The sequence below is a fragment of the Anser cygnoides genome, chromosome 2 (assembly GCF_040182565.1).
Source record: "Anser cygnoides isolate HZ-2024a breed goose chromosome 2, Taihu_goose_T2T_genome, whole genome shotgun sequence".
Taxonomy (NCBI): Eukaryota; Metazoa; Chordata; class Aves; order Anseriformes; family Anatidae; genus Anser; species Anser cygnoides.
This window is the reverse complement of record NC_089874.1, coordinates 92,073,251-92,097,804: the sequence shown is the minus strand read 5'-3', so window position 1 is coordinate 92,097,804 and position 24,554 is coordinate 92,073,251.

Sequence of the window (24,554 nt, the reverse complement as noted above, 5' to 3'; positions counted from 1 at the left end):
TGTGGGGGAAGCAATTGGACTGTGCACTTAGTCACATGGTCTAAACTTTTGGGTAGACCTGTGCGGTGCCAGGAGTTGGACTTGATGATCCTTATGGGTCCCTTCCAACTCAGGATATTCTATGATTCTATGATCCTTACATTATAACTTACGTTCAGTCTGCAGCTCTCAGATGATTGCACTTGTTATGTATAATCTAAACTTTCTATATATCAGGAGGACACAGGACTGGCTCTTTATTACTGTATGAATTTTCTTTGGATAACTGGTAGAACTAAGTATAGAGAATGGGGATGTAAACTGAGAAGTGTTTAGATGTTATAGCTTTTTGTCATTTGGCATTTAAACTCTATTATTATAACAAATTGGTAATAATAGTAATTAATGTTCTCTTTAAAATCTTGATTTATGGTCAGAGATATATGTTCCTCAGAACAGAGAGGAAAACATTCAGAATATGTGGCAATGAGGGTTTTATTTATTCATTTATTTATTTTAAATTCAGATTCCTTTTGTGTTGCTTCATTTTCCAGGTTGTCACTAATTTTTTTAAGAACAACTTCTCCAGTTCCACTAAACTTCTTATATGTTAAATTTATTTATTTCTCAGGTCCATGGGAGCACCAGCTTTGTTTCATATTAATAGTTTTTTATGTTGTTAGCCAGAAAGCAGAAATACTTTTTTTTTTTTTTTTTGAAGTGACTCATGCAGTCTTCAGGTCATCAGGAAAAAATTTTAAATGTTTTCAAAACACTGATCCCAAGGTGTCCCTAAAAATGCATCAGAAGAATATTCTCACTTGTCCACCTAATCTTTTACATTCAGTTTGGAATGCTGTTGCTCCTGTTGTTATGTGCTCTTTTATCTTTAATCATTTTTTACAATCATCATCATCGTAATTGTTTTCCATGAAGCCTCTATTTTAAATCTTCAGAATGTATTATTGCTATTTCAGCTTTCTTCATTGAATATTCATGTCTAGAATGAGTCTTATTACAGCTTATAGTTTCACCTGTAGTTTTTCCTGTAGGCATCCGAAATGCACTATTATGATGTTATTTCTAATTCTAGTTTCATTTTTGCTTTTTCTCATAGCATTTTCTCCTGCCGATCAGATATTGAAAATTTCTTTAAAAGATATTTTTTCTTTAAAAATTTTCTTTAAAAGGAAAATCTGAAGATCCATTAGGATAATTTCATTAAGTTCTCAGTTTACAGCTCCAAATAGTGATTTGTCTTTATATTTTACTGAATATACAGACTTCAATATCTGGAGGTTTTCTTTTTGTCTAGTTGGATTTAAAATTACAAAGATGTATCTCTTCATTCTGGCCTTAATTTAATTTACTCCATTTTATTATTTTTGTTTCCAAGACCTGAAGTACCAAATCCGTTTTCTCATTGCTAGGATTTCTTGTTCTGCCTCAGTGTTCATTGTATAAGGGATAGATTTTGCATGAGAACGGGTTGACTCATTTATGCTGGTATAATACATACATATTTATTTCTGAGTTCTCTAAAACCCTGGTTTGCATCAAAATTCTGGAGCATTCATTGTTCAGTATTATGCTCTGCCAAAACTATCAAGCTATCTAGGGTGCGATCTATCTATCTAGATATATTTATCCATCTGAAGGTTTATATATATATATCTATCTAAGTATACATTCATATATACATGCCTAAAGCTATATGTAAATAACACCTATATACATAAAAGCTTTGGATATAGCGTAGCTATTAACAGATAGAAAAACATTGACTACTATGAACATATGGCAACTCCCAGATTCTACAGTAATGTGCATTTAATTCAAAGTATGACCTTTCAGTGGACCTCACGCATCTGGAAGACCAAATTCTGCCTTCTTTCTTGGGACCAAAATCCTACTGATTTTAGTGGAATGTGGAAAACAGTGATAAGATTATGAGGAGATTGCTCATCTGGTCCATTAAACAACTTGTGGAAGTGGAAAAAAATACATCTGCATCAGCTGTTGCTATGAAGCTCAAAATACTTGGTGCCTGACTTGATCAACATTTTGCTATTCTCCTTGCTATAATTAAATCCTCTGTGTAATTTTAGAGTGTCTAAAGGATAACAAGTGACTTTAGTAAAGGCATGAAATTTCAGATAAGTTGCTATTACCCTACTAGGAATATCAAGTGGTCAACAAAATGTTAGAATGATGTCACAGAAATTTATTCTCCCCAAAGTTAATCTATTTCTACACTAGCAATCCACGTTCTATGAAAGATGAACTTCATTCTGTCAAATTAAAATGGTATAATTGAGAGAAAACTTTCTACTACATTTTTTTTCTGTATTCTATCACTTAAATGCTGCCTTGCTGCAGAGTTGGATGTATTCAAAAGGAGAACTGGTTAAACCTCTCAAATAAATTACTTTCACTGGAGTTGCTTATGGGAGAACAATTCTTGCCCTGACCTCAAAGCACTCTCATCTAAAAATGCGAAGTACATGCAAGACATTGAAAAATCTTGTCAGACAAATGAATCCTGTATCATTTTGAATGTAGTCTGCACCCACATTTTTAGGAAACACTTAAAGCTAAGTGTCTGCATTATCATTTGTATTTCATTAGCACCTAAAGGCCTCAAGTGAGGTCAGACCTGGAAGCATTAGAGAAATAGAAGTACAGGATAATATACTTATCCTATCCCCAAACATCTGTCATTAAGTTGAAAGAAGTAGAAAGGTGGAGAGTGGAACACTGACTCGTGAAGGAGCACAGCGGATCCCTGTCACCAGAGCACAGATTTCCTGAATCCCATTCCAATGCCTCCTTTGCTTGGCCTTGGCAATTCTAACACACCACAGATAAGGAAGAAACACAGTTTGGCCAAGGAGGAACACAGGTACCATAATATTTTTCATGAAGATTTTCATGATTTTATGCTACTGGGACAGCAATATCATAATGTTGCATGGTGATCACATAGGTTGAACTCTCAGGAAGTATAGCTAATGCAACTTCAGCACAGTGGATTAACTAACTAGTTATAACCCATAATTAGTTCAACTTTCTGTCAATCAGGAATCATCGCAGCATCATAGGCATTTTTCAAAACTCATCTTCTCTGTTAAGGAAAAGCTGATCATTTTTTTTTCCTTTGTTTTGTTTTGTTTTTGCATATATGCTTTACCAGAGTATACTTTAGAGTGTTGTCCTTGTTTTGGCTGGGATGGAATTAGTTTTCTTCCTAGCAGCTGTCATGGATCTGAGTTTTGGATTTAGGATCATAGGATGAGAATGCTGGTAACACAGCAATGATTTAGTTGTTGCAGAGCACTGCTTACACTAAGTCAAGGACTTTTCAGCTTCTCATGCTGCCCTGGCAGCAAGGATGCTGGGGGTGCACCAGGAGCTGGGAGAGGACAGAACCAGGATAGGCCAAAGGGATATGGCATCATGCTGAACAATAAATACAGGGTGGCTGGCCGGGGTGTGGCGGGGACCTCTGTTCAGTTGCAGGCTGGGCATTGATCAGCAGGTGGTGAGCAATTGCATTGTACATTGCTTGCTTTGTATATTCTTTTACTATTATTATTATAATTATTATTATTATTATTATCCTTTCCTTTTCTGTCCTATTAAACTGTCTATCTCAACCCAACAACCTTTTACTATTCCCCCCCCCCCCACCACCCCCGATTCTCTCCTCCATCCCACTGCATGTGTTGGGGGTGCGTGGATGGGTGGGTGTGAGAGCAAATGGCTGTGTCGTGTTTAGCTACCTGCTGGATTGTACCACAAGTGTGTAAGTATCTTCATTAAAAATGGATCCTTATTTATCAACCACCCACCCACAAATCCTGAAGTGTGCTTTGTCTGAAACTGCTAAAATCTGGAATGATGACAAAATATGTATGGAAAAGTACGGTGTGCAGCATATATAAAATCCTGGTGATGTGGGAGTTTCATTTGGTCCGTGCTACTTTGAGAATTAAAAAAAATATATATTTTTTCTGCATTCTGCTTTTCCTGGAGCCATTGAAAAAAGAACTCTCTCTACCGAGATTAGCTACCTGTTTTCTGAGAATGTTTCATCCTATCAAAGTTGTAACTGAATTTACTCATTTATTTATTTATTTTGTAACATATGACAATATTAGAAAATGTCAAACTAATAAGTATTGTCGACACTTGTCCCTTTTCTTCTCTCCCTTCCTGCGTCTCATCCCATCTGATGCTCCAATTTAGTAAATATAATCATATAGGGAAAGTGTTTTCATGTTTCTGTGAGGCCACACCTACTTTTTTTTTTTCAGCAAATAATAATGTTGATATTGTTTATGCATACAAGATTCAACTGTTCAACTCCAGGAAATCCTAAACCTTTCTTTAAGATTATTAGTGCTATTCTAGCAGTCTTTTTCACCCTTCCTTTAAAGAAATTAGTGTTGTCCTGTTCAGAGTTACTGATTAATAATATTTTTGGGAAAAAATAAAAATGTAAATGTATCTGACTTGAACTGTTCAGTGGAATTTAACAAAACTGCATCTTCGCTCTCTGACACAACTGAGAACTCAAGCCCAATTGCTTTGAACCATGTTGGAGATGATGTAGCTGATTTAGTTTAGTATCAATTTGAAGTACTAAAATATTTCTGTTATCATGTAGAATACTGAAAGAAGTGAATGAAGAAAAGTTTATATTTGTTTCCTGTATAAAAATCAAGTAGTAATACCCATTAGAAATCCTCTGAGGATGTCTGGAATTTGTTATTCCAGGTGTTGTGCAGCATTGTACAAGCCTGATGAAGTGTTTCTCTATCAAAAGTGTAACTGCAGACTTCGTGGTTTTTTGTTTTTTTTTGTTTTTTTTTTTTTTTTCCCCTAGTATTTGCAAAATCTTTTAGCTTTCTCTTCATGTGCAGACTTGCTTCCACTGGCTAGCTGATATTTACCTAGAAACTTGAGAATAATTATTTTCAAATGTACAAGGAAAAGCTTTGTTCTGCATCCTCAACTGCCTAAAATGTTATGCGCTGGGAGAGGAGTGGTAAATTTATCTTTCCATGTCTTTTTCTTATCTTTAGATTGATTGCTGAGGTATGTGCTGTTTCTCTGATCCCACAGTCTGAACATTGAATAGGATTTTATCATATGATAAGGATTCACAGTATCACAGTATCACAGTATCACAGATTTCTAGGTTGGAAGAGACCTCAAGATCATCGAGTCCAACCTTCGACCTAACACTAAGTACTCCACTAAACCATATCGCTAAGCTCTACATCTAAACGTCTTTTAAAGACCTCCAGGGATGGTGACTCCACCACCTCCCTGGGCAGCCCGTTCCAATGCTTAATAACCCTTTCGGTAAAGAAGTACTTCCTAACATCCAACCTAAAACTCCCCTGGCGCAACTTTCGCCCATTCCCCCTCGTCCTGTCACCAGGCACGTAGGAGAACAGACCAACCCCCACCTCTTTACAGCCTCCTTTAAGGTAACTGTAGAGAGCGATAAGGTCGCTCCTGAGCCTCCTCTTCTCCAGGCTGAACAACCCCAGCTCCCTCAGCCGCTCCTCGTAAGACTTGTTCTCCAGACCCCTCACCAGCTTGGTCACCCTTCTCTGGACTCTCTCGAGCACCTCCATGTCCTTCTTGTAGCGAGGGGCCCAAAACTGAACACAGTACTCAAGGTGTGGCCTCACCAGAGCTGAGTACAGGGGCACAATCACTTCCCTAGACCTGCTGGCCACACTGCTTCTTATACAGGCCAGGATGCTGTTGGCCTTCTTGGCCACCTGGGCACACTGCTGGCTCATATTCAGCCGACTATCAACCAATACTCCCAGGTCCTTCTCGGCCAGGCAGCTTTCCAGCCACTCATCTCCCAGCCTGTAGCTCTGCTTGGGGTTGTTGCGCCCCAGGTGTAGGACCCGGCACTTGGCCTTGTTGAACTTCATACAGTTGACCTCAGCCCATCGGTCCAGCCTATCCAGATCCTCCTGCAGAGCCTTCCTGCCCTCGAGCAGATCGACACATGCACTTAGCTTGGTGTCATCTGCAAACTTACTGAGGGTGCACTGGACGCCCTCATCCAGATCATCGATAAAGATATTAAAGAGGGCCGGCCCCAGTACTGAGCCCTAGGGGACTCCACTAGTGACCAGCCTCCAACCAGATTTGACTCCATTCACCACAACTCTTTGGGCCCGGCCATTCAGCCAGTTTCTAACCCAGCGAAGCATACGCCAGTCCAAGCCCCGAGCAGCCAGTTTCTTGAGGAGAATGTTGTGGGGAACTGTGTCAAAAGCCTTACTGAGGTCAAGGTAAACCACATCCACAGCCTTTCCCTCATCCACCAAGCGCGTCACTTGGTCATAGAAGGAGATCAGGTTCGTCAAGCAGGACCTGCCTTTCATAAACCCATGCTGACTGGGCCTGATCGCCTGCTTGCCCTGTAAGTGCCGCGTGATGACCCTCAAGATAATCTGCTCCATGAGCTTTCCTGGCACTGAGGTCAAACTGACAGGCCTATAGTTCCCCGGGTCTGCCCTGCGGCCCTTCTTATAGATGGGCGTCACATTGGCTAGCCGCCAGTCAACTGGGACCTCCCCTGATAGCCAGGACTTTCGATAAATGATGGAAAGCGGCTCGGCCAGCTCCTCCGCCAGTTCTTTCAGTACCCTCGGGTGCATCCCATCTGGCCCCATCGACTTGCGCACATCCAAGCTCCGTAGCAGGTCGCCAACCATTTCCTCATGGATAGCGAAGGCCACATCCTGCTCCCCATCCCCTTCCACCAGCTCAAGGCACTGGGTATCCAGAGAACAACCGGTATTGCCGCTAAAGACTGAGGCAAAGGCAGCATTAAGCACCTCAGCCTTTTCCTCATCCTTAGTAACTAGGTTTCCCCTCGCATCCAGTAAAGGATGGAGATTCTCCTTAGTCCTCCGTTTCGCGTTGATATATTTGTAAAAGGATTTTTTGTTATCCTTAACGGCAGTAGCCAGGTTGAGCTCCAGATGAGCTTTGGCCTTTCTAATTTTGTCCCTGCACAGCCTCGCTACATCCTTATAGTCCTCCTCAGTGGCCCGCCCTCTTTTCCAAAGATTGTAAACCCTCTTTTTTCTGCTAAGCACAAGCCGCAACTCTCTGTTGAGCCAGGCCGGTCTTCTTCCACGCCGGCTCATCTTTGGGCACGTGGGGACGGACCGCTCCTGTGCCATCACGATTTTCTTCTTGAGGAGTGCCCAGCCTTCCTGGACTCCTCTGCCCTTCAGAACCACCTCCCAAGGGACTCGGCCAACCAGTGTCCTGAGCAGCTCAAAGTCAGCCCTCCGGAAGTCCAATACAGCAGTTTTACTGGTCCCCTTCCTGGCCTCGCCAAGAATAGAGAACTCTACCATTTCGTGGTCACTCTGCCCAAGACAGCTTCTGACCACCACATCTCCCACCAGTCCTTCTCTGTTTGTGAAGAGAAGGTCTAGCGGGGCACCACCCCTGGTAGGTTCACTGACCAGCTGCGTCAGGAAGCTCTCTCTCACGCTCTCCAGAAACCTCCTAGACTGCTTTCTCTGTGCCGTGTTGTGTTTCCAGGATATGTCCGGGAAGTTGAAGTCCCCCACGAGGACAAGCGCCGACGATTTTGCAACTTCTGTCAGTTGCCTATAAAACTCCTCATCTGTCTCCTCATCCTGGTTCGGCGGTCTATAACAGACCCCGACCAGGATGCTAGCCTTGCCGGCCTTCCCACGGATCCTAACCCACAGGGATTCAACCTTATCATTCCCAGCCTGGAGTTCCACAACATCAAAAGATTCTCTAATGTAGAGAATTGTATTGCTGTATACAGGAAATAAAAAATACAGGGTTGTATTGCTGTATTTCATATGAGTAGCTCAGTTGGTAAGACATTGTTTTAAGGACTCACAGTATGCTGGAGAGCTTTGCAGATACATGAGTACATTGCTTAATTTTGTATCTAGACTTTCAGGTATGTTGGAGAAATAACTATTAGGAAGACCACAGCTAAATTATTAGCTATATGATAAGCAGCTTTTGCTGAATTATAAAATATGTAGAATTCTGTGGTTTCTTGTCCTTAGAAATGGTAATATATGTAGCATCAACCATAGCCCTGGCCTGAATGAAGGTTAGAAAGGTGAAACAACTTCTCTTCCACATAGCGAGGTATTGCACGTATTATGTGCACAGTGGGAAGAGTGGGGAGTTGCTGCCCTTGTAGCCCATCTAGTATATCCATGGTCTTTTTGTGCACTGAAGATCTTGATAAAATGCTGCCATTTGAAAGAGGGCAATTAGATGTTGTGGCATTTGATATAACTATTGTAGTAGACTTGGAGGAAAAAAACAATTTAACTTTAACCTTGTCCCACTGTAAATGTCTCCTCCTGAAAAAATCCAAGGGTAAATATTGAAGTGAGCATGAGAAATGTTTTGTTTTTAGGTCAAGGTGAAGAGGTCTAAAAGGAAGGAGGTCAAAAGAAATCACCGAGGCCTATTTTTCATAGAAAATGTGGTTTTAAAATCAAACACTTTTGTCACAGAAGTGTTGGTAACTATGATGCATCACAAGAAATAAGTCTGTGTGGCATCTGAACTACAAAAAAAAAAAGTCATTATATGAGTTTTGTGAGCTGCACGTTTCCCACAAAGGTATTTCTCTGAGAGTGAATGATCTGACGTTCTTTTGTTTCTGTTCTTGTTTTCTGAAAACTCACACTTGGTTGTCAAAACAGCCCATTTCCTATAAACTCCAATGCAGAAGTGGACAACCTGTCAGTCCTGATGTTCTCATATCTCACAAGCACTTTGGAGACACAATTACATGCAATTAGTGATCAGGCTGGCTGTGGGTAATCTGTCTGAGAGGCAGGGAGACAATGTTACTAAACTCATTGCTGGATTTCGCAGACTCAGCTGTGCAGGAAGCATACCTGCATCCCACTGTGAGGTTGAATTCAACATCATCTGTAGCTATGAACCCTCTCAGATCTCTTTAACAATTGTCTCTTTGAAACGTGACATATTTTGCAGCATTTGGGCCATAGGAAGGATGGCCAGCAATGATGACTGTTACTGCTTTAGGTATAAAATATCATCTGTTGTACAATGTTTATTTCAGTTAAGTCATGTAGAATTGTTCTGAGTGAGCTTGTACCTGAATGTGTACATGCGTGTTTATGGGAGCAAAAATATGTGATTATCTGAGTTGAGATTAAGCTCCTTGGAATACCATCAGAAGGAGTTAAAATTTTTTTTCTTCTATGACTTTTGAACTACAAGATACTAAAATCTTTGAGTAAGTTATTTTCACAGTATTTTCTACAGCTAAGATGTATATATTTGTATATATTTTTTTTATGTTGCTCTTTTCATTTTTTTTTTTCATTTAGAGCTTTTAAATAAATCTTTTGAGCATAGCATACACTATTTTTACTGCACAACATAGAATAGCTTCATGTACTATTTAACACAGCAGGCCATGTTTCACAGCTGGTTGGAGCTAAAATCTGGTTCCATTTAGATCAACAACAAAATTTAAAACTATTAAATTGGGATTCAGAGTTGGTGGGTGGTGAATATGATCGTCCCAACACTTGCTGAAAACCATGTATTCTGTCTATATCGATTCTTCGTGCCTATCACTAAGGGAGCTAGTCACTGGCAATTACCAGCAACTAAATTTGTAACTTATCTTCAGCTTCTCTTTATTTGCAAGAAGTTATATTTTCATGTGATACTGCAGAAAGTACACTTTGAAGGATGAGCTTCTTTATAAAATACAAATATTTTGACACATTCTCATAAAAATACCATTTGAAATACTGAACTAATTGTGTAGTTTATGTCTATTTCATTGGATCCAGGGTCCAAACTCTCCAGGATGAGTGGAGGGATCTTCCCATACTTTATTTATGTAATGTCATGTAAACCTGTAGAAAACTGCAAAATTTTCAATTCAGAAAATATCTGATACAAACATTTGGCAGTTGATACCAAAGAAGGAAGAGATGACATTCAAAGGGACCTGGATAGGCTGGAGAAATGGGCCCATGTGAACCACATGAGATTCAACAACTCTAAGTGCAAGGTGCTGCACCTGGGTTGGGGCAAACCCACACAGGAGTACAGACTGGGAGAACTCACTTGAGAGCAGCCCTGTGAAGAGAGACTTGGGAGTTCTGGTGTACAAAAGGTTTGACATGAGCCAGCAGTGCATGTTTGCAGCCCAGAAGTTCAATTTCATCCTGGGCTGCACTGAAAAAATGTGACCAACAGGTCAAAGGAGGTGATTGTCCCCATCTACTCTACTCTCATGAGACCCCACCTGATGTACTGTGTCAACCTTGGGGCCCTCAGCAAAAGAAGGATGTGGACCAGTTAGAGTGAGTCCAGAGAAGGGCTAGAAGGATGATCAGAGGGATGGAGCACCTCTCCTATGAAAAAAAGCTGAGAGATCTGGGCATGTTCAGCCTGGAGAAGATAAATCTCCAGGGAGACTCACTGCAGTCTTTCTGTACTTAAAGAGGTCTTCTGACCCTCCGTCCAGAGCCTCCCCACTAGGGCAACACTGCCCAAACTGTAAGGTGCGTTGTGCCCACCAGAATTTACAAGCAATAAATGAGATGGCAAAATACCAGAAAGAATTCCAAATTGCTGGCATTGAGTCATGGGCTGAGAAAGTTGTGAAGCACTATCTAGACTGCAGATGTTATATTTATATTCCAAGTTTATCTGGACCAGCTCCTTTGATACAGAAACAATAAATCAGCTGTGCTTCCTAAAAAGCTGAACAGTAAATAGAGGGAAATGAAAATGACACTGTATTGCGATATTCACTAGCATTTCATATTATTTCTCAATAGGAGTGTTTCTCCCATACAATCACACAATCTCATATCATTCTTCTTTTTTTTTTCTCCATTCCTGTCAATATGCCATGAGATATAAAGTCAGAAAAATTAAAAACATTTCAATGAGAAAAATAAGTATTAACATATCTATTGGGTATTAACATATCTAATGGTCCCGTTCTTGCTTACATGTTTGATTTAATCATATTTGAATAATGACAACTTCTTAGAACAGCATTTTTAGCTTCATAATCACTACACTGAAAAACATTCAGACTAAGGAAAAAAAAGTTTGAAATGAACTTTTCAGCCAATAATCCTTGAAGTTCAAAGGGAATAAATATGCTTAGAGATATTGTGAGACTAAATGCAAATGTAACAAAATTCTAGAGTACAAAGACCTTTGGCTATAAAACATACTGTCTAGCATTTGGTATTAACATTAGAGATGAGATAAACCAAGAGAACTGTAACATAATTTTAATTTTTAATAGGAAGTGTTTGTGTTGTTTTCTTGCTGTATTTATCATCAATTAGTTAACATGAGTATACAGAGTTCTGAGAATCTAAAGTTCTCTATACAATAAAACCCTTGCTTCATTCTGGTATATGTCACGTTTAGTGGCATTCTGACCTTAATTGATTTAAAAAAAAAAAATGTATCTGAAAAGACAATTATATTTATAAATGTTAACTGCATATTTATTGCAAAATAAGACTGGTTGCTTGTCTTAAAAAGAAAAAAAAAAAGAAAGTACAAAAGAAATAAATAAAATATAAGATTTTTTTAACAGAAAAACGGAAAAACTAGACTTCTGTAGAAATGGGAATAGTTGTTACTCAAGTTATAGTAAAATAAATAAACACATCCCCCAAAGCCAGAGAAGGCTAGAGAAGTATATAATAAAAAGGTACAAAAAGAAATAATTAATATTCATTCTGTACTTGGGAACCATATGTGGCTTTGAAATAAAAATGCCAAACTGACAAGTTACCAGCAGGGACTGTGGCTGTTACCTGTCATGGCTCAAAATGTTCAAAAACAAAATTGTTATCTTTGGGAATTTACCAGTGTTGTCCAAGTGACATGAAGGCTTATCTATTTTTATAGCTAGACACATTTATCTTTGAAGGTATGTGTATGAATAGAGGTTATGAAATATGAGAAGCAGAGCCAGTCAGATTATTTTTTACAGATAAATACTGATTTCCAAATATGAACAATATTTTCTGAAAATGTACTTTGATCTTGTAGGAAGTTGATAGTGAAATGAGGCACCTTGATGATTATATCCAGTGCCAGCAACTACAAAGAACCACTCTGTCACCGATTCTTCTAAACTAGTCCCAATTCTTCTAAACTGGTCCATAGGCTGTGGATTAAACATAACAGCTGTCCCCAAAATACTAGAGATACTAGAAGGACACACTTAAAACTTGTCCAACAACAACAAAAACAACAAAAATAGAAAGCTTTAAAAACACAACCTGATTAAATGAGATCAACAGCTTTGCTTCTCTCCTAGGTTTCTGCAATACAGAATTTCTTTAGTAAAAATAATTCAGTACTATTATTTTCAAAGAGTCTGGAGGTTAGGAAATTATTCCCTTGGAACTCAGTTGGTGTTTAAACACAGTATTTGTTAAAAGATATTATTGGTTGCATATATATTACATGATAATCGTTTGGCTTTTTTTTTTTTTTTTTTTTTTTTTTTGTGATGGGCACTGTTAAGATAAAGAACTACCAGCGATAAATAGTGAATATTCAGTAGAGGATAATCCAGTCACGATGAAAACTTTCAGATGACTAATCATTCATTCCACAATCCATTGAACTCTTGGGATTCACAAATATCGCCATGAATATCTTGCAGTCACCTGAATGCTCATAAATAGTGAATAATAGGGACTCTAAAGAGCAAGTTAAATGAGTTGCTTCTCCTCTTTTTTTTTCTTTTTTTTTTTTTTTTTTATTCTTCAAAGAACTGATTATGAAGACAACAAAAGAATGAATAGATGAATACTGTTTTTCAACTTATAGTGAATTAGAGTTAGAGAAGAAGCCATTCACAGGGGAAAATGACCTACAGAGCTTTATGTTACTGTAGTTGATAATTATAACTATAATTATACAATTTCTTAGGTAGGTATTACTCTTCTAAAAAAAAAAAAAGGTTGTATATCCAGTTAAAACAGCAGTGTTCCTTTCACTTTTGTTAAGAGGGATGTGTAAGTAATTGTCATGTTATCTTCCAATGGGATTTTGTTTGAAGAGCAATACCAGAGTAGATTATTTTAAAAACTAAGACAAGAGAGGAAAAAATGGAGGACAACATTTCAGAGACAAAGGCTGAATTCTATGGAAGTATAGTAGAAGAAAATAAAGAAGGTTACAACATAAAATTATTTCATTTAGAAAGTTGGAGGATTAGATAGATCTGTGTGAAAATTTCCAAAGTTTAGGTGGATATTGAGGTTTATTTTGCTGTAGCACTTAAAAAAATTGAAATTCAATGGGAAATGATAGAGATAGTATATCATACAAGGGAAGATTGTTCACTACAATTCTATTTATACAAAAAAAAAGTACTAGATGTACTGGATAATTTGAGAAATTATTACTCATGGGGACACAGGAGCTGCTAAAGCAAAACTCAACATTGTTCTGTCTAGTCTGCTCTCTTGCCCTTAACTGTATCCACAGTTGTGTCAGAAATCACAGTTAAAGCTGTACATCCACATAAAATTGTCTGTCTAGGAAATAACATGGACTAAATAAAAGTCAGTAAATGAGTTCTTGCTGGCTGAATTATAACACAATATATGTGACGTGTTAAAATACTGAATACAAATGTGTAGTTTTCCAAGAATTCTAGGTATAAAGAGAATCTGAGTATAAGCACTAGAGTATGAGAAAAAATATATATATATGTCAATAGTTTTCTTTTAGTAGGGAAAAGATTTCAAAAATATTTAATATCTGGTTCAGAGGAATGAAAATACGGTCCATCTCTGAATATAATGGAGTACTTCTGTTCCCTTGTGTTGATTTGTTATCACTTTTCTGAGGAAGGCATTCTGCAATGATCATTTCACCAAAGTACCCAGTTCTCCTGGGATTTCTTTCTCTTTTTAGTTAGTAAAAATACCAGCGCTCTTGCAGAAAATTTATCCCAGAGTATTTTGTTGATTTCTGCAGGCAGCCAAGCACGTATGGTATTTCAACAACTACCCATTTTTCTTATTAAATGGATTATCTCTGCTTCTGATTAAAATTCAGAAAATTCATTAATACCTGACAAAGGAGAATTTTGTAAAAGTGAAAGACCAACCTTTCTTTCTCAGCTTCTTCCTCGCAGATCAGCTCATCTCAGCTGCAGGTACAGGAATCTTTAATCTTGCCTCAAGTAGGTATAGTTCTGTTTATTAAATCAAAATCTGCAAGGTTAAATTGAACCAATTTTGTGAAGATTCTTTGTCTAATACAAAGGGTAATATTACACTTACTGTGAAGAATATGTAAAAATATTGACAGCTAGATGAGGGTGCAGCCTTGTTTCTGTACTTCCAATTCAAGAAACATCTGCTTAGTAGCTGTCAGTTTAAATGAACCTCTCCAGCTCCTGAATGCTGACAGTTTAAAAATGTCTGCTGACTATTGCTCTCAGTGTCTGGCTTTGTCTAAAGAGGTGTTCCAAAATTTTGTTCAACATACATGTAAAATTTACTTTCTAGAAGGCTATGGTAATGTAGTGGATATTCATAACAGCAAGCAACAAAGGAATATGAGGTAGATTGGATTGGTGATACTGATGTCCTGATATTGTAGAAAATGGCAGCATATATTTACATTCATTAATGAGCCAAACTTCATTATTTATGAAACAATTAGTTTTTGTGTTTGTTTGCTTGCTTTAATTTATTGCTGCTGTTGGATGTCTTTTCTTAAAGCTTCAGTGTTGTTTGGATTCTAGGTAGTTGGGAAGACAGAACAGAAAGGCAAAAGGGAAAATGGTACTTGAGCATTTTGTCCTCCTTGTCCATGTGCTCCCTGGCATTTAGAGAAGGATAGGAAGTGCAGTGTACAAACAAGTAAGTTCATCTCAGGTGGCCCTTTGACTAATCTTCCAGTAAAGTGTGATAAAGAGGTGATCTCTCTCTATTCCACAGAGCACTATGGGCATATCTAGCCTAGAATGTCAGACAAAATTTGGGGATACATAGACTTGAATATTAAATACACTAGAAAACTTTGTGTGCAAAAAGCTGCTGTAATCCTTTTTTGACATTTAATATCATGTAGACATTGTAATAGGACAGTGGTTTATATTATAACTAACCAGAAAGACTTCTCTTCTCTCCATCAGTTAGTATAATGAAACTAAGAAATGATCAGCAAGTCTTTGTCAAGTTACTCAAAACAAACAAACAAACAAAAAACAAACACACCAACAAACATACGAAAAAATCATAAAAAATATGGATGTAATGGGTGAGGCTCCACATAACCCCTTGTTATGGGAAATTTATTTCAGTGTGATGTACATAAATAACAGGCAGTCAAGTATGTATGTAAGGGAGAGTTTCATGGCTCTCAAAGGGAGTTTGACTAACAGCTCCCACTTTTATTTGGAACTTTCCACAGGATGTTATGAAACTAATGTTTGTGTGGAGATACAGAATGATTCTGGGTGCAATCATCTTAGGCATCAAGGACAAATGACTACATCTCGCTGATGACTACATAGCAGAGCAAACCTTTCCAAAAAAAGAAGAAAAAAAAAAGGAGAAAACAAGAACTGGTAAAAAAAAAAAAAAAAAAACATTAGGGTAAAGCAACAGACCAAATTACACTTATTATTATGCTAGAGTAAATATCCTTAAAAAATACCTGGTGAAGAAATAACAACATTCCAGAAAATGTCTGGCATGATTTTTGTTGTTGTTGTTGTTTGGTTTTGTTTGTAGTTAATGGAGATGTTAGTGTTGGGGAGAATCGAATGGATGTTTTACTAATGTCTCTTAGGTGATGGGACATACAGTATAATTAAGCATTGCCAAATGTACTTACATTATCAATTAATCTATGTACACTGGAAACTTAGGGAGTACACTGAACATTTAAAGGAATCGTTGAAGGGGAACCCTGAGAGGGAACAGGTACAACCTGACCTTGGATAAGGGCCTGGAAATGCTGAAATGAGTTGAAGCAGAACCAAGGAGCGGAGGGAGCATGCGTCAAGTGAGAAAGGTGAAAAGTTTAGCGGAGAGGAAGACTCCTTACTTCATCTGGACGACCACCTGGACGACCACCAGAGTGCGCCACGCATGTGCAAAGGGGAGGGGAGCTAATTAGAATGGAATGCGAGGCTGATGTTGCAACCTGTAATGAATATGTATACCTTACGTAATGTTGGATGTATAAATAATGGCTGGGAAGTAACGGGACTTGAAGCCAGATTTGGGCACCTGCCCCGGCTTCCAGCGCTGAATAAAGCACCTTCATATAATCACTTGGTGGTTATGTGGTTGCTACGCTAACATTTTGGCGACCCAGATGGGACTGCGTGGGCACTGCTGAGGCGGATCGTGTCTCGGTTTCGCTCCAGCCGGCACCGAGGGATTCTCGGGGAGCAGTCGACCACGACTGACCTCCGCTGCTCACGACGTACCACTGGAGTGGTAAGCAAAGGTGCTTTCAACTTTGGGTATTCGGTACCGATTTGGTTGGGAAAGCCTGCCGGTCAGACGCGGCGAAAGCCACGCTCGGTTGGGCAGGGGGCTCCCGGGGTAAGCCTAGGCACCGTCCGTTAGACAGAGCGAAAGCTCTGCAGGTTCGGCATTGGTGGTTTGGTATTGGTAATTGTATTGGTTTGTGCTGAAGGGTCAGCACCTGGTATTATTGGTATGTAGTAAGCACGCTGCTGCTCCGGCAGCTTCTGGGAAAGCGTGCTGCTGCTCCGGCAGCTTCTGGGTGAGCGTGCTGCTGCTCCGGCAGCTTTGGGAGAGCACGCTGCTGCTCCGGCAGCTTTTGGGAAAGCGTGCTGCTGCTCCGGCAGCTTCTGGGAGAGCACGCTGCTGCTCCGGCAGCTTCTGGGTGAGCGTGCTGCTGCTCCGGCAGCTTTGGGAGAGCACGCTGCTGCTCCGGCAGCTTTTGGGAAAGCGTGCTGCTGCTCCGGCAGCTTCTGGGAGAGCACGCTGCTGCTCCGGCAGCTTTTGGGAGAGTGTGCTGCTGCTCCAGCAGCTTCTGGGAAAGTGTGCTGCTGCTCTGGCAGCTTTTGGGTTTGTATCATAAGCTCAAAATGAAAAAGATCAAAGGAATTCTGGGAAAAGATGTACCTATCCCGCGGACATCCCCGCTGGGGTGTTTGCTAGCACACTGGAAAGAGGGAGGTTTTGGTCAAGAAATGCGGAAAGGAAAGCTGATTGATTATTGTAATATTTGGTGGCCACAGTATAAACTAGAGGACCAAGAAACTTGGCCTGAGAATGGAACATTGCAATATAATACAATTTTACAATTGATGCTATTCTGTAAGCGGGAAGGAAAATATGATGAACTGCCGTATGTGGAATTATTCTTTTATTTGCGCCGAAAGCCTGAATGGCAGCATGCTTGTGGAATAATGGTGCTTGAGGTTTCAACTGAGGAACGTTGTTGTGCATGTACTAAGGAGGGACGCTGTATACAGCATCAGGCAATAGAGAATAATAAGTATTATGGGAAATGAATAATGGAAATATTGATCTGGAAGTTGCGCCGTCGGCTCCGCCGGAAGAGCCAGGACAGGGAGGGAAAAGAGAAAAGGAAGATAGCAGTAGTGATGGAGAATCCCCGACTTTAGCCTCCCCTGTGTCACATAGGACCCGGCAACAGCGAAGGGCAGGAGAAACTATAAATGAACAGGGAGGGAAAATAATCGCTCCCCTCAGGCAAGGAGTGGGGACAGAAGGACCGGTATATGTTAAGGTGCCTTTTTCAGCTGGGGATTTAATGATATGGAAACAAGCAGCCGGCACCTACAGGGAAAACCCAAATAAAGTAGCTAGGGTAATGAAAATGATAATTAAAACCCAAAATCCCGATTGGGATGATCTCCAGGTGATCCTGGATACTTTGATGGACTCGACAGAAAAAGACATGGTATTGCGGGCAGCCAGAGAGAGAGCCCGAGAAGATATACGAAATGGATTAGTGCTTGGAAATCTAGATCAAAACTTCCCCACCGAGGATCCCCAATGGGATTATAACACAGGGGATGGAATAAGGAGGCTGAAGAGATATCAAGATTGGGTACAAGTCGGGGTACAGAATGCCATGCCCCGGACCATAAATTGGTCAAAATTGTATAATGTCAGGCAAGAAAAAGCGGAATCACCTTCCGCCTTTTTAGAGAGATTGAAAGAAACTGCTAAGAAATATACAGATTTAGACATAGAGACTGAGCAAGCTAAAGCTCAATTAGCACTCATTTTCCTGGGACAAGCCCAAGAGGATATTAGGAAGAAATTGCAAAAGTTGGAAGGTGCAGATTTGAGAAATTTGGATAGGCTGTTGGAAATAGCCTGGAAAGTGTATAATAACAGAGAAAAAGAAACGACAAAAAGGCAACAACAGAACTTATTAGCAGTAATTCAAGGGAGAGAACATGCAGGATTAAGGGGCAGGGGAAGAGGAAATATTAACGGTCGGGGTAGAGGAACAAGGAGAGGCTCTATCCGAGCTCAAGGGGAAACCGGCTGGGTCTTAACCAATGTGCCCATTGTAAGGAGGAGGGTCATTGGAAAAACTAGTGCCCTCTCCGTGGACAGCTGATCGTTGGTGGGGGAAATCCGTTCCGAAACCAAGAAGCAGCTAGGGCGATGGTTCTGGGGGAGTACAGTAGCTGACTAGGAGATCCGGTAGCAGAAACTAAAGAGCCCTTGGTAAAAATTCAAATAGGAAATAAGGAAGTAAAATTTTTAATTGATACAGGGGCCACATATTCAGTGCTCAATAGATTAAGTGGTAAAATAGGGGAAAGGAAAACTACTATTGTAGGTGCCACCGGGAAGGAGGAAATACGGCCGTTCTTACAACCCCTTGATTTACGGTTTGGAGGCAAAGAAATTACGCATGAATTTTTATACGTACCAGAATGCCCTATTCCGCTTTTGGGACGGGATTTGCTAACTAAACTAAACGCTACCATAATGTTTGAAGATGGAGAATTGATTATGAGAATCCCGGAATCAAAAGTGGGACAAATATTAATGATTAAAGAGAAGGCTGTTCCTCATATCCCAAAAGAGGTAGAAAATGCAGTAATGCCTGCAGTTTGGGAAACGGATGTTCCTGGAAAATCAAAAGTAGCCCAGCCAGTAAAAATTGAACTTAAGGAAGGGGCACGACCGGTACGGATTAAACAGTACCCATTGAAGCCAGAAGCTAGGCTAGGAATAGTAAAGATTATAGATAAATTTCTTAGCTACCACATTCTGGAGGAATGCAAATCTGAATATAATACCCCAATTTTCCCAGTAAAGAAACCTAATGGGGAATACAGGCTAGTGCAGGACCTTAGGGCAATAAACGAAATAACAAAAGATATTCACCCAGTGGTGGCTAATCCTTATACATTGTTAACATCTGTAAAAGAGAAATATAAGTGGTTTACGGTAATTGATTTAAAAGATGCCTTCTTCTGCATACCCATTGACAAGGATAGTAGAAAACTTTTTGCTTTTGAATGGGAAAATCCACGGAACGGACGAAAGATGCAACTAACCTGGACAAGGTTGCCTCAAGGATTCAAGAATAGCCCGACCCTCTTCGGCAGTCAACTAGCTAAAGAAATAGAAGATTGGATTAACCAAGGACAGATTCAGGTACCAAAGGATCGATACCTGCTGTTACAATATGTGGACGATATATTAATAGCTACCGAAGGAGAGTCAGAATGTATTCAGGTAACTATTGATATTTTGAATCAATTGGGACTAAATGGGTACAAGGTTTCTAAACAAAAGGCACAAATCGCGTGCACAACAGTAATTTATTTGGGATGTGAAATTTCTCAAGGACAAAGAAAACTGGGAGTTAACCGAATACAAGCTATTTGTGAAATCCCCGAGCCGCGAAATTTGCACGAACTACGGGCTTTCCTAGGTATGGCCGGGTGGTGTAGACTGTGGGTAATGGACTATGGACTCATAGCAAAGCCCCTCTATGAAACCCAAAAGGCCTGTACATTTACCTGGGGAAAGCCACAACAAGAGGCCTTTAAGAAATTAAAAGAAGCCCTGATAAAGGCGCCTGCCTTGGGCTTGCTGGACTTATCAAAGGACTTCCAGCTGTTTGTGCATGAGAGACAACGATTGGCATTACGAGTACTGACCCAGCGACTTGGGAGCTGGAAAAGACCTGTGGGGTATTTTTCTAAACAATTGGATGCGGTAAGCGCTGGATGGCCCTCGTGTTTAAGGGCCATGGCAGCCACAGTCCTTTTAATACAGGAAGCCAGGAAGCTCACATTAGGGAAACGAATTGAGGTGTTCGTGCCACATATGGTGACTACGGTATTGGAGCAAAAGGGGGGCCATTGGCTATCACCCAGCCGAATGATGAAATATCAAGCTATACTAACTGAGCAAGATGATGTAATCTTAAGAACTACTAACTTATTGAACCCAGCAGTGTTTCTAGGAACAACTACGGAGGAAGGAGACCTCAGTCATGATTGCGTGGAGATCATCGAACATACCTATGCCAGCAGAACAGACTTAAAGGATCAGCCTCTGGGGAGACCGGATTGGGAACTTTTCACGGATGGAAGCAGCTTTGTGGAAAATGGGACTCGTTATGCAGGATACGCAGTAACTACATCAAAGGTAGTGATTGAGGCAAATTCCCTACCTCCGGGGACTTCAGCCCAACGAGCAGAAATAGTCGCCCTGACACGAGCCCTGGAACTAAGCGAGGGTAAGAACGTGAATATTTGGACAGATTCAAAATATGCATTCGGGGTAGTTCATGTACATGGGGCATTATGGAAAGAAAGGGGAATGCTATCCTCACAAGGGACTAATATAAAATACCAGGAAGAAATATTGAAATTAATAACAGCTGTACAGAAACCCCAACAGGTGGCCATAATGCATTGTAAAGCCCATCAAGGAGGGGTGTCAGAGATTGCAGAAGGTAACAGACTGGCAGATTTGACGGCCCGAAAGGTTGCACGTGAAGTATGGAAAGTAATGGCTCTAATTCCATCAAAGGTAGGCCTCTCTTGTTTTAAATTACCTAAAGACCCAAAGTATTCAGCAGAAGATGAGAGACTTGCAAATTTGATGAAGGCCCAGAAGAATCCTGACGGATGGTATGTGACTGCGACAGGACAACTTATAGTGCCTCCTATAGTAATGCGAGAAATCTTACAAATAAAACATAATGAATGTCACTGGGGTGCAGGAGCAATGGTGACCTATTTGAAACGAGGTGTCATCTTGGTACACATGTTAACAATGGCAAAGTCAGTAATGTCAAAATGTGAGCTTTGCTTAAAGAATAATCCGGTAGCAAGGAAACATGCTGAGATGGGAAGAACTAGAGCTGGGATAGAGCCTGGAGATTACTGGCAAATAGACTTCGTAGAACTGCCTAAAGCAAGAGGTTATAAATACCTATTGGTAGGGGTTGATACTTTTTCAGGATGGCCGGAGGCCCTTCCCTGTCGCACCAACCAAGCAAAGGAAACGGTAAAATGGTTACTACAGGAAATAATCCCTAGATTTGGTGTACCATTGGGTATTTCTTCAGACAGGGGACCACATTTCATTGCCAATGTGGTTAAGGAGGTTAGTAGGTTACTGGGAATCACCCAGAACACCCTATCCCACTTACTCCACCCCCATCCTATAGTACTAGCGTTAACAAGCAGGCATAGAGGAATCAATAAGATAGTAGACTAACGAAGATGCGTTAAGATTATACTTACTAATCTCTATATCAAGTTATACTCACTAACCTCTATTAACCTGATTCAACCTAATAGTAATGAAAATACTTGCTCTTGGTATGAGTAAAGTATTTTCAAAGGGGGGAAATGTTAGTGTTGGGGAGAATCGAATGGATGTTTTACTAATGTCTCTTAGGTGATGGGACATACAGTATAATTAAGCATTGCCAAATGTACTTACATTATCAATTAATCTATGTATACTGGAAACTTAGGGAGTACACTGAACATTTAAAGGAATCGTTGAAGGGGAACCCTGAGAGGGAACAGGTACAACCTGACCTTGGATAAGGGCCTGGAAATGCTGAAATGAGTTGAAGCAGAACCAAGGAGCGGAGGGAGCATGCGTCGAGTGAGAAAGGTGAAAAGTTTAGCGGAGAGGAAGACTCCTTACTTCATCTGGACGACCATCTGGACGACCACCAGAGTGCGCCACGCATGTGCAAAGGGGAGGGGAGCTAATTAGAATGGAATGCGAGGCTGATGTTGCAACCTGTAATGAATATGTATACCTTACGTAATGTTGGATGTATAAATAATGGCTGGGAAGTAACGGGACTTGAAGCCAGATTTGGGCACCTGCCCCGGCTTCCAGCGCTGAATAAAGCACCTTCATATAATCACTTGGTGGTTATGTGGTTGCTACGCTAACAGAGACTTCAAGAAAGAAGTAGCATCAAGAGTACAAATGCTTTCACAGCATTTAATCAAGTCAACAGCATTTTGAAATCAAAGACAGATAATACAAACCAAACTGAGAGTTTCTAATTGAAAACTGACATCTGTGTTCCTTTACAATGTTACAGATTGATGAACTGGTTATATATTAGTGAAGAAACTATATAACTTCTAAGGAAGTATGCATCAAGTTCTTAGCACAAGAATCAGAGAATGGCAATTTACGTATGTATATATATATAATTTATGTATATGTAGCAACCCACATGAATCTTTCTGTGGAAAATAATGGTTTGAGGAAAAGTTTCATCCAAAACACATCTTAAATGAAACAGGACCAGTGAAGCAATAGAACTCCATACATATATATATATATATACATATTATTTTATTTTTTCTAGTGTGAATTCAATCCAGTGTTAAGAGACATTCCTAAAATAGGTATTCCCACTTTGGGGCCAGGTCTCCATTGCAGCCTGTGGCTTTGTCATCTGCTGGGTCCTCTTTTGGCATGTTTCACAGTAGTTGCACCAAACTCAAAGAAGGCATGGGTAGGAAAGTAATGTTTAATGAGCTATAATTTCCAAGTGATATTCTGAGAAATACTCTTCTCTGAAGCATATGGACCATTAGAGTGAGATCATGTTCTGCCACCTGGACTTTCAGAGCTGTAGTGTCAGCCTAAGGGTGAAAAACAGATACTTTCTTCCATGGGGATACAGGATAATACATAAAAATAGGCTTTTCCTCTCCAAATCTGCTAATTTGGTTCTTAATGTGCAACAACTTCTCTACACACTCCAAGGCACTTTACAATATTAGGTAGTGTGATTAGAGAGGTAATTAGGAAACTATGTAATAATGGGATGAGAGAGAAGTGATACTTTAAAGCCTGTACATTATAGCCAAAACAATTTCATTTCATGAATAAATAAATCAGATTATTTTCTACTCACAGAGGTATCTCATGCTCCAAATAATGTTAGATGTTGTTACTTAAAGAAAATAAAAAATAAGAAAAAAATCATTGTCCTCATAGAACTTAGAATTCATTCGTTCTCACAAAGCTATCCATAAAACCAGGAAGAATGGTCCTTTGCTGTGGGTCAGAATTAAAGCTTGTACAGCCTGGTGGGAAGAATGAGGAATAGTTTTTTGTTTGTTTGTTTGTTGTTTTTTTTAATTACATCTGTTTAGAAGTATGTGCTAAAAATATTTCACACCAGTAGAAGAGACCTTGTATACAAACCAATCCCCTAACGGGAAAATGAACAAAACAAAACATCAGTGAGGATGGAACCTTTAAGTTTCCACTATGGATTAGAAAGCATAAGGTTCACAAATTGAGAAAAGGCTTTTATAAAACAAAAACAGGCCAGGTTCCATCCAGAAGTCTAAATATAAAGACTGTGAAGGCAGATTTCTTCTGCAGTACATATGAAATTGCTTTGGTCTCTCCCCTCTGTTGTTTTTAGTACAATGATGAGAATGGGGTATATTTTGGTAATAGGTGGTGCCAGGGCCTTTCTTATCTGGAGATATTTCCATTATATTACTTTATAGAGGCCTCTCTGAATTCTGAGAGAGGTGGGATTCCCCACAATATTCATAACCTCTCACTTTTGTCAATTGCTACTCCCTTTCCCATATACTTGATCTTCTGTTTGGTTTTAGGCTTGTTGCTGTGTTCACAGATGGAGGAATATGGTAACTCCTCTCTTCAGGAAAACAAGAAATAATAATAATAGTTAAAAAAAAGATGCTTACAGACAATCTGGGAAAACAATGACGTGGGGGTTGCTTTCATTAATTGTCATTTTAATACAGAAAGAAGAAATGAAATAAATCTACTATCGAATAGCTTTTAAGATGGCACACAATCACTGAATACATTGTACCTAGAATGTGAATGCTAATGCGCAGCTCTTTTATTCTCCGTATATAACATGCAAAGTATGTGTGAGGACTTTCTTACTCACACATACATGAACTGTCTACTACAGAAAATGTCATTTAAAGT